The sequence below is a fragment of the Anabrus simplex genome, chromosome 13 (assembly GCF_040414725.1).
Source record: "Anabrus simplex isolate iqAnaSimp1 chromosome 13, ASM4041472v1, whole genome shotgun sequence".
Lineage (NCBI taxonomy): Eukaryota > Metazoa > Arthropoda > Insecta > Orthoptera > Tettigoniidae > Anabrus > Anabrus simplex.
This window is the reverse complement of record NC_090277.1, coordinates 47225648-47238276: the sequence shown is the minus strand read 5'-3', so window position 1 is coordinate 47238276 and position 12629 is coordinate 47225648.

The window sequence follows — 12629 nt, the reverse complement described above, 5'->3', positions numbered from 1 at the left end:
CTGGCGTTGGCACGAATGGACTCTGCATCGCCTGAAGATTTGCCCTATGAAATGTCACTACCATAGTTCAGTTCTTACTCTTATTTGTTTCATATGGTTATTCTTTGACATTGCCTCACTCTTAGGTCTTTTCATCGCGTAAGTTGGTCATAACTTCTGTCTGTATTGAATTATGGGAACGACATTTCACTGGACTAGCCTTCAACCAATGGCAGTGTCCATTCGCCCACCGTCAGCCATGATTACTACGATACAAACTTGCGTGACAAGGTCTGAAGTTTTACCTAGTGCGTTTTTATCAGTTAGTGGTATTTTGCCAGATCATGAATTCGGTGCAGTCTTTAATGTCTAGGCCGTTTTCGCAACGGACTGCCGAGGAACAATCCGAGGTGAAACGAATGGGAAGGCCCACGCCACGTTTAATTTCGCAACCAGATACATTACAAAAGGATATTTTTTCAATACCGGAATGAGGCTACCTCAAAGTGTTTCATTTCAGTATGGTAAAAGAGTTTTTAAATGAAAAAATGTTGATGCGTTATAGTAATATTCCTGAAAATAGAAATGTAAAATGTTTGTTTTATTTTTAATAAAAAAGTATTGTTGATGTATCTAGATTTGAAAATTAGCCTGTAATCATATTATGTCATTGGTAAAAATTGTGCACCACTGAACTTTTAAACCATCAGCCGCCACTGTAAATAACATGTGTTGATGAAACCGGGCCTAAAAGTACTTTTTACTACAAAATTCCAGCAAGACTATACAAGGTGCCACATACGATCCAAAGTTCGGACCGTTCACAGTACGCCAAAGGCAAAATACCGTATTTGAACGATCCAGACCCAGTGTCGCCAACTTGGGGATTTAATCGTCCTAGAGGGCAAGTTGGGGGGATAAAAGAGTCGGGGGGAATTTTAGGAGGAAAATTATTTTTTGAGGGGCTGTGGGAATGACATTTTTTATTTATTTCTGTATTTATTGATTTATTTTATTTATTTATTTATTTATTTATTTATTTATTTATTTATTTATTTATTTATTTATTTATTTATTTATTTATTTATTTTATTGCTGTAGTATGGTTGGGTCCGCTAGTGTGTCAAATTTATTTTGAGGTTTAATTTTTCACTGTTGGCCAGCCTGTTTCAGACACTGCAGTTAATCACGCAACGTCATTATTTTCTCTTCTAGCAGCTCTTAACGTACGATCCCTTCACGTACCTCGGGATTCCCTCTTCTTGTCTCTTTTATGAACCAAGCAGCCGCCTTATTCTTTACATTTCTGTTAACTACCAGCGTCGTATTTATATGAAATCTACTGATTTTTTCAATTAATAAGAACTACAAACTACCTACACGGTACATCAAAACATTACAAATATGCATATCTCTCACTTTCTCTCTGTGTCTCCTTCTCCTCGATAACGTCCGCCTCCGTAGCGTAACGGTTAGTGTTATTAGCTGCCGTCCTCGGGGGCCCGGGTTCGATTCCCGGTACTGCCAGGAATTTAAGAATGGCAGGAGGGCTGGTATGTGGTTGAAATGGTACATGCAGCTCACCTCCAATGGAGGTGTGCCTGAAAAGAGCTGCACCACCTCAGGATGAGGACACGAGTTTACTTTTTTTTTTCCTCGATAACCGCAGCAGCATTTATTCCTATTGGTACATGTTGAGGGGAATCAGAGACTTCGGGTCTTGCACATAGTTCATTGGTCTGTTTTGTCGAAAAAATGTCATGTAGGAGGAAAATCCCCGCAGTACGTGAATGTAACAGCAAATACAGTAGAGACAATACACGACACTTACGGATTTCGCCTTGCTAAAATGGGAGACAATTCGACGGTGGCGCTCCTAGTGACTTGACCTGAACAAATCGCGCTAAATTCAAATATCAATGGAAATGTATATACGGAAATGGATAAATAAATTACGTCTAGAAAGAAAGTGGTATTGAGATATTAACAGCGAAGTTGCTAAAGCAATTCTGGATAAATGAATGAAGAATTATTTAAAAGGTTATTATTCAAAGACTGAAATTAGACATATAAACAAGGTGTGAAATGGACTGCTGTGAAATGGCTTGATCTTTCATTTATACATTACTTTTTTAGCTTTAGCATACCTGCCTGAAATCTTATGGTTGGATTTGTCTTTTTTCCTCATTTAAAAACAATGTATCATCACATTAAGACATTTGTCAATAAAAATATCGGCACATTCCTTACACATATGATGCAATGAATTAACATTTAATAGCTGGACAATTTTCCTCTTAACATGAAGCCTACTAACAGAAAGAAAATCTATAAAATCCCGGCTTTAATCTGAGAAGAGGGATAAAAGAAAGAAAAGTTTGAAAATGTTGTCGATAGTGATGCTTTGAGGAATATTTACGTACAATTAGAGTAAAAATGTAACATACCCTTGGCTGTATAGTCGAAGATTTTTAAAGTCGCTGGCCTGGAAATGATATGAACAGATCTTATAATTCTTATACAAGCGTAACGTCCCTTCTTTCTTGTACACTTTATCCAAATCGCTTCTGTGACATTTCAAAACCCACAGATCACACCTACAACAACACATCGGTATTGAAGGTTAACTGCTGCACTATACAATAAAATATGCGTATTATATTTTAAGCCCGTTAAAACATGGGTCGAGCAGGTCAGAAGATTATGAAGTACTATAAAAATCTCTGACACTGGAAGAATATATATGCAAACACAATATTACTTACATGTTCTTGTCACGAGGGAACCTGAAGAACGAGCGCGCATTTTTCTCTACTTCGTAATTACTGCAGCCAAACACAGCACATACCTTTTCCCTCATGTTGAGAGGAGATATCAAGGAATGACACACGCTACTATTTAATTATGTCAATTCAGTGAAAACGCATAAATAACACCAAAACCTTCACACAAAAATACACGTCCTCTTATGACAGAATCAGTACCGTTCAGGTCTATCCGCTAGAGTGTGCTCCAATAGCTGTCCCTCGATATCTCGCTCAGTGTCGTGTATTGTCTCTACTGTATTTGGTAACAGTCTGATAGCGTAACTCGAAGCAGTTTTCACTGTGTCTGTGCAGTTCATGCAGTTGTAATGTTATTTGCTTGATGTGTTAATAAATTCTGTGGAGTGATGTATTATTTTTTGTGAATGTGTACCAGTGTAATATACAATGGCATCCAAATAGAAGAAGAAATACGTACAGAAGTATACAAAGACGTGGGAAACATTTCCCGTATTGTAAGGTACCGGAAAGTTATATATGAAATTTAATCAATTTGAGTATACTTAAAAGGTGTTAAATACCACATTACAAAATGCTCTCATGAGATATTTATTTTGTCATTATCTCAAACAGAAAAGTGTACATTTAAAAATACGGTACGACATTGCTAGCTAGACATGAGGTGTCAATGGTTACCCACAACTGTTTTTCCTACAGTCCTAAGAGATTAAGTCATTATAAACAGCTGTCTTGAGATGTTTGTAAATCGCTCATCAGTACACGGACACAGTGGATCAGTTTTGCTGTTGTGGTTAGGTTATAAACATGTTCTTTTTCATCTTTGATAATTAGTGAGTAACAAATCTCTTCATCACTTTTCAGAATGGTTAACACCCGAAGCGTTCTGCAGATATTTCCATGCTAGACTCAAAACTCATAAAAAGGATTGCGATAAAGTTCAGATGGAGAGGGTCGCGAAATCGTGCCAAGAGATCAAACCTGTAGAAATTGGCAGGAACTTAAAATTGCTAGTTATGTAGCTCAACGTTCTTCCATTAAGATTGTTGATCATCTGGGGGAACTTATTTCTCTGTTAGAGTGTTCTACTTCTACTACTTTACATAGTATAAAGATCCATAGAACAAAATATACCGAGCTTATTAAGAACGTTATAGGCCCTTCTCTGCAAGAAAATTTGGTTCTCGAAATTGAAAGTTCCCCTTACTCTATTATTATTGATGAAAGTGCCGATCTTAACACTCAAAAGCTGCTTAGCTTTGTGTTACGGTACATTTCTGTTGTTGAAAAGACATTGTTTCTACATTTTATTGTATTTTGTAACTGACTACTTGTGATGCAGAAACCATTTACAATTCACTGAAAGGCTATCTTGAAAGTGATGGCATTAAACTTGAAAACTTAGTAGGCATTGGGGTGAATGGTGCAAGTGTAATGGTAGAGATCAATAATTCTGTAACAACTTTTCTGAAACGGACTGTCCCTGACCTTATCGTCATGGAGTGCGTATGTCATTCACTCCATCTTTGTGCCGAGAAAGCTACTAAAACTTCTCCTTGTCAGTTGGAGTTTCTAATCAGGGAGACTCATAAGTGGTTTTCCTAGAGTCCTGAGAGACTAGGCCATTACAAACAACTGTTTAAAACAATCAATAACAATCGCAACCTCAAAACGATTCAAGGGCTTTGTGGCACTCGGTGGTTTGCGAGATATGCTACCATTGAAACAACTCTGGAACAATGGCAAGATCTGAAATTGCTATTTTCCTTAGCAAGAATTGAGGACAAATGTTTCATGGCTGAACAACTTTATAATATAATGGACTGCTCTACGTAGCCTATAAAGCCCTTCTGGTGTTCCTCAAAACTGAGTTAAAAGCTATATGCAGGATTAATATAATATTTCAAAGTGAGCGAGTTGAAGCAGAGAAAGCTCTGAAGGATGTCTTTCTACTCTTTAAATCAGTACTGAAAAATGGTTGTTCTCACTCAGCTGGAAAATCAGAAGGATGTAGATCTCCCCTACTTTGACTTTGAGAAGTACGTATGTATTTAACCCTCCAGTGCACGGGTCACAAAAAGTTACATGAGTAAACGGGTTGGGTCTCACAGACCCATCATCACATTTCTTTTTTATAGTATGCTATTATATTTTTATTTTCATTATTCATTCTGTCCTATTCCAATAACATTATAAACACATTGCTGTCACAAAACCGTTGATGATTAACACTTACTTAACCTTTTACAAAGCAGTTCTCTAACCACTGCAAGTTTACACACAATATTTTGTTTGATCATAAAATTCAGAACTTATGAGGTCAAAATTTATGAAACCATTATAACCTAATATTCACTATCCAGAAAGTTCACTGCAACATTCACATTTCAGCTTTACATTCACTACACACAAATACGGAGTGTTCAAGACACAGGAACTTTCTGCACAAACAGCACGAGTAGCGGGTCTTTCTGTCTCCACAGTTTGCACGACGTCCTCTTTTACTTTCTGTGTTTTCGCGTACTGCTTCTTCCGTCACCCCAGATACCCTTCGTGCAGTATCGCGAATACTCTTAGGAAGATATCTTGAGACAGCTCTTTCTCTTATTTGTTCTTCAGTTAGAAGAAACAAGAGTTTTTTCAAAAAATGTATTCTGTTCCTTGCGTCCGGAGAGTTAGGGTTGTTGCCTCTAAATATTAAATATGCGTTAAAGCCTGAAATATTCAGCAACGCATAGAAACCACCAATGTACAACGTCTGGTGTTTCGAGCCACGTCATAGAATGCCGTTCTCTCGTCTACACAGTCTACACACCCTTAGATGAATTATAGAATGTGACTATACTTTCGTCAGTTCTATCATCGCTGTGCATCGACGACAGGAAAACAACAGTTCTTCCTTTATTTGGAACATAGGAAACCAATGTCATGTCCTCCTGGAATAAACTGTTGTTAATTTTTCGTTTTGGAGCTACCACAAAACTTGTGGGCAACTTTCTTATTTTTTCGAACAGTACCGACCATGGTAATATGTTTATGCTTCATTTTGACAATAGGGTACGAGGTAAACCAGTTGTCAACTGTCAAAATACGTCCACTTCCGGACACAGGAATGCACATTCTGTCTACAACAGCAGGTCTGAAAGCCACATCTTGATACGGGCCTTCAGGTTGCTTACCACAGCAAATTTCATCATCTGATAATGGTCCCTCCAAAAATGCAGCAACTCGTTCTATATCACGTGGAATGCTGGCATCGTAACACTCCCTTTTCATAGACCCACGAAGAAACGAACTCATTAGCCCAGGTCAACCCATTTTCAGTCTCACCTCTGTACTAAAAACCCAAGGAACTAAGGTGAAAGACAGCCAGGCTAGATAAACGACGCTAAGATATAATCACCCTATAATCTTCTTTATGTTACACGGTTAAAACTGAAAGACTAAAATGCTATGATAAAAAACTTACATGACTGCACGGGTTGGGTTTCGCAGACCCACAGAGCACTATAACTTGCCACTGCTCACGTACTAAAGCAATCACTTCCATGTTCGTCTGCAAGAATACTACACCGGTAAAAACAGGAAGGTAGCAGAAGCCGGAAATATGCAGCTCCCACCGTCTATCAGAAAATCTTGGAAATGCCAGCGCATGGGTCTCACAGACCCAACCCGTGCATTGGAGGGTTAAGATATGACTTTGAATGTTTGGTGCAACTTCTGAAACCTGATGAACGCAACGACGTTCATGAAAGATGCAAAAAGTTCTTAATTGATTTGTGCAAGGGACTACAGAAAAGATTACCAGAAAACTCTGAAAAGTGGTGGCAAAAGGGGCTCTGGTTAAGACGCAGCAGGTCGTTATGCTACTTAGGTTCCAGAATGGGTAAAGGAAAAAAAAGTAAATAAATGCAATGTAAATTTTAATCTTATACCAGTTGTACAGTGTCATTTGAAGTAATTCCACATATTGTATATCAGTTGACTATATTTGTAAGTAGTACAGGAGATATTATAAGTAGAATTTTGTAAACAATATAAATTAATTAAGGATGAGCTGCATAATAGAAAAAATTGTTAGCGTAAATTGTATAATATTGTATTATAGGAAAATTTTCTTCTCTTGTTAATTTAATATTTAGTGCTTGACAATAATGTATTTTAGTGTACCATTTGCACCGAGGTAGACACCTCATTTGCAAATAAAGAGATTTTGATTTTGAAAATATAGCAACTTTACAGACGATGGCAGTGCTACATCCTTCCACGGCAACATCACAGAAGAAACATGAAATATTTCAACTAGTCTCCAATTTCAGTGCTCGTAAAGTGGCTGGGAATATAGATGACATTGTCTCAGAGTGGAACGATCTCCCAATATAAGCAATGGCACAACACATCAAGTATTACGCCTTTGTGGGATGAGGTTCTTCAGGATAAAGATGCAGCTGGAAATGATCGTTTCTCTAATACTGGTAACCTTGCAATTAGGCTGCTAACGTTACCAGTATCAAATGCCACAGTGGAGCGCGCAATTTCAGTCTTTTCTATTATAACAAACAAATTAAGGAACAGGTTATCGTTCGAACTAATAAATTCTCACTTGAATCTAGTTATTATTTAATAAGGAAAAAATATGTTGCACTCGTTTTCAACCATCCCCTCGAGTGATGAAATAGTTCAGTGAGCCCATGTATCATTACAAAAACGTTGAAATGAGTGAAAAAGAGGAGGTGCTAGAGGATCTCAGCAAATATTAAGGATCCTTCAGCAGGAATACAAGAAAGACAAACTTGTGAGTAGTTTTCTCTTCAACATTAGCATGCACGGTTTCTAATAATTTTCTTGTACGTTTCTAATCATCCTTTTGTCTACCGTAGTATTTCTGTAGATTTTTTAAAACATTGTGTTTAATCAATAAGATGGTGACGAAAATAATAATTATGATTTGGGGTTTTTGTCTCACGTAGAGGGACTTTAGAAGTGATCTGGGGGGGGGGGGGATTTGGACTTAGGAGTTGGCAACACTGTCCAGACCGTAGATTGGTCATCCTGGTATTGGAAGATGGCATGATTTCTAGCATTCGTGTCGGTGTCTAATGCACTAGTTTATAGAAATCTGTGATCCTATATAATGCTTATCGAGTTAACTGGCTATATATAACGGTGAAAAAAAATCTTTTCTTGGACAAAAATGAAGGATAAAGTTGAATTGAAGGCATATTTTCTATTCATCTGCTATTTCGATGTTACTCCTTTTAACATTATGGCAAATACTGTTTCATAAATAATGATAGGAACCGTTATGTGTAAACAATACCTTACGTTCGTGCTCATGCATTTATCGAAAGTAATTTTTGGAAGTTCCCGTGAAGGGACTTACGTTGAATGGAATATGAATACGTTTTCGCAATTACGCATCGCACGTCGTGTACGGTGTTACGTAGTGATGGGCTAGGGGCGGAATCGAGTAATGTGCTGTTAGAATCGGTATACTCAGGTGTTGGCTCAACCGATATTTCAGAATATCTGTGACTTTTATCGGTGAATCTGTCACAGGTAGCACGAGCATATGATTATCGGCACGGTCCCTCTTTGGTCGGGGGCGGCCAGTATGGAAAATACTCAGTGGCGCATCCTGGAATCTCCACTGAGGCATGCAACTAGTAACCATGCAGTTAACACAATATATAAAGTAAATTTCAATTCTACTCACCCTAATTACATGTAGGTGAACTCGAGCCAAACAGTTTTACTGTAAGTTTCTGGATTGAACGTGCGTACACAATTCTTGTTCTCTGTTTTGAAATTTACGAGGGTCCGCCTCTGTGGTGTAGTGGTTAGTGTGATTAGCTGCCAGCCCCGGAGGCCCGGGTTCGATTCCCGGCTCTGCCACGAAATTTGAAAAGTGGTACGAGGGCTGGAACGGGGTCCACTCAGCCTCGGGAGGTCAACTGAGTAGAGGTGGGTTCGATTCCCACCTCAGCCATCCTCGAAGTGGTTTTCCGTGGTTTCCCACTTCTCCTCCAGGCAAATGCCGGGATGGTACCTAACTTCAGGCCACGGCCGCTTCCTTCCCTCTTCCTTGTCTATCCCTTCCAATCTTCCCATCCCCCGCAAGGCCCCTGTTCAGCATAGGAGGTGAGGCAGCCTGGGCGAGGTACTGGTCATCCTCCCCAGTTGTATCCCCTGACGCAGAGTCTGAAGCTCCAGTACACTGCCCTTGAGGCGGTAGAGGAGGGATTCCTCGCTGAGTCCGAGGGAAAAGCCAACCCTGGAGGGTAAGCAGATTAAGAAGAAGAAGAAGAAGAAGAAGAAGAAATTTACGAGGGAAGGTAGAGGTCTCCCGGCTTTAACTATTTGAATCTTTTCATCAAACGAACGGCCAGTAAATGCCTTTTCAAACTGATTTACAATTATATCCGTTTTAGACTCATCCATCGTTAATACCACATGTGCGCAAAATATAATAAAACACCGAAAACACAATGAATTAACTCACTAGTTAGCCACAGCTAACAGGTAAGTCACTCCAGTGGCATTGGTCAGTTTCGTCGCGTTGGGTTCTCGCTGGGGATTAATCTGTGGGTCCCGTTCGCTGTAAAGATGCCGACTTTCTCCAAGTTGTTAACAGATGGCAGAGGGTAGCACGGGTATGGGGTGACAAATTCTGACCAAGTTTCAATTGCAGCGACATCGTTCGGAAGGTTTCAGAACTACGTCTGCCACCAAATGCAATTTTAAGATTGAATGCCTTATATCCTTAACTCCTCAATTCGCTGTCTCTTTCTTCCTGGAGTGGAGTAGACGGCGAGACTACACCAGCACTACACGTAGTCAAGCAACGGAACCAGTACCGTTGCGCGGACTTTTGAACTTCTGAGAGATGAAATCGTTAATATTTGACTTGAAACAACCTAAAATCGTACATCAGACAGTTCTTTGTGTTATCATAACGCATGCAATGAATGCCTTGCATTCAAGGAGAATACGCCCCTGAAAATACTATAGTAGTTCATATTCTCTTTGCTATAGTTGATATGATGACGAGATCGGGCAGTATTTTTTCGGAAGATTCGGGACATTAGAAGTGGGGAAAATAATATTCACCGTTATAATTTTAAAGTTTTAATAATGCATAGGGAAGACGTTGTTAACATGATGTGCAATAACAGACGGAATGTAGTTGCCCGTGTTGTGTCTCCGGGATACCAATTGCTTACAGTAGGTACTTAAATGTAGGTTTAAGAATAAAATGACTTCACTTTTATGACGAGTGTTAATTATACAATATAACGTCACACAAGTACGACATAGAGCTGAAGCTGATACTCAAACTTAAGGTTCGTTACAGAAACAATCTTAACCTTATTTATGTTATACACCTACAATACCTAAGTGCCACAAAGATTGAAGGAAATGGAACTGAAAAACTGAGGCATATTATATTCATAGTTTCTTCGCTAACAACGAATAAGAAACTGATAATTTAATACAGTACAAAGATTACTCCCATATTTATATTTATCATTCAATACTGAGTTACAGTGTAAATTTTTGCACACATCTTAAAGCTTACCATATCACAGTTGCAAACAACGAGCTAGAAAGAGGACTATAGAGTGGCTATTCGACCGCCATATTTGAATCTTCTTGAACGCCGCGTCCGCCATATTATTAGCGATCAAAACAAGTGGGCGTGGCGATCGAGCTACAACTCGTTGGTGATTGAGAACACAAAGTGCACGAAAAGTAATCGTCACAATTTCTTCATTGCGAAAGTACTCAAAGGAGCATAATGTATTCTGCAAGTGCATACATAATTACGCATTAAACAAAGAAGAGAAATCAATGAATTTCCAGTACGGTTCCATAATTACAATAGGAATCAGATTAGGCCTACACTGTCATTAAGCATTACAACGCACGGAGAATGAAAATAATAGAACAAAAAATCACTGAAGGTACGAAATAGATAAACTCTAAATGTACATTAGCTGCAATAAAACCTTTTTTTTGCTAGTGGCTTTACGTCGCACCGACACAGATAGGTCTTATGGCGACGATGGGACAGGAAAGGCCTTGGAGTTGGAAGGAAGCGGCCGTGGTCTTAATTAAGGTACAGCTCAGCATTTACCTAGTGTGAACATGGAAAAACCATCTTCAGGACTGCTGACAGTGGTATTCGAACCCCCTATCTCCCGGATACAAGCTCACAGCCGCGCGCCCCGCAATAAACCTATTACCGGTATTAAATGTACATTAGGCCAGCCCAACGATTTAGAAAGAAGACACCTCTTGATACCTCGTGCCTGTCAATAACCGACTCGTAAATGTATTTTTATTTTACAAAATATGGAATATACTTTCTTCTTCGCAAGTAAAACTGGCGTTTCATGTTCATTTTAAAGTTCTCCAGAAAAATGGTTTTATATTTAACTCTATTAAACAGACATAGGCCTATCTTTTAAAACATTATAAATTGCCTGGTCATGATTTAGGTGGTTTATTACAAAGGCAACCTTTTGTCGCTCATACATTCAAAGTTGTGAAATTTGCGGCACATTAGGACTCGGGCAAAAGGGAAATGTTCAATAAATTTCCAAGTTTTTTGAAAACATTGGACAAATGGCTAGGTATACTATTGATAGGGAAGCTGCCACCTGGGCGATCTAACACCTTCACTCACGTGCATCTCTGATGATCCTGATGGAATATGGTGGCAGTAGCATGGGCATATGACATGCTGAAAGCAACAAATACCGATTCTTCCAGCGAGTTGTTTCACTTTGTCGACCAGCAACAGTTTATTTCTCCCTGAAACTTTTTAAAATTTTGAAGAAATCACTCTCACTCACTCGAACACTAGCGACACACACTTTCACATCCGTGTCACAATTTGAATATGATCAGTAGCAGAAATGGGTACTCTTGCCGTGCTTACCCAAGTCCTACACATGCTGTCTATATACCACCAACCTTACAAGCGATGATGTTGAACTGATGGACAAGACAAATGCCTATCAGACAAATATCAAACCTGATCTGGGGTTAGATTCTCAGTGTATCTCAGATATTGGCCTATAGTACATACTGTAAATACGTCCCAGGTACCATGACATTTTTACCATGTTAAATCAATGTAAAACCATTTTGAGCCATGAACAAAAATTCCTTCATCTATAGTTCTTTTTGGTAGGCTACATTTATTTCAATGCAATACAGATCATGATGAACCAATCCAACTACTGGTGTGCTAGCTGTGGAGACCTTAATTTCAATCATCATTAATTTGCATTTAGAGCAGTTTATATGTTGAGTGAGGGCATATGATTCTGCTGATGGTGACTCATCTGTTGGATGGGGATGTCAGGCTTGCTCAGACCCCTTGATAGGAGTAAGATAAGTGCCAACACCGGGTTTCATCCTATCCCTACCTTCGTCATACGCATATGCACAAGTCGCCCATGAGCATAAGCTAGAAAGTCCTGCCTGCTTCTGGCCTCTCCAGAGACCACATAACATCATGTAATGGATTAGAATGAATTCCAATTTCATCCCCAGTGAAAGCATGGTGCCTTTATAATAATCTGCTAATACATTGACTGTTTCCTTCCTACTACTTACCCTAGTTAACTGCAAATACCAAACCACTTAAGCAGAAGTCATCAGACTGATGGCCATAATTGTAACATATTTATAATTTCATATTTTATAGCTTTGTACCGGCACTGTTTATCATAGTGACATGCTGCTCATTTTGAGCCTTGCCTGTTGGCTCAGTTTTGACATAAGTTTTTCACTCACCTTTGCAGCTGCCCTTCAAATCTTGAGCCAGTAACATGCAAGATTTTGAATGAAACTGTA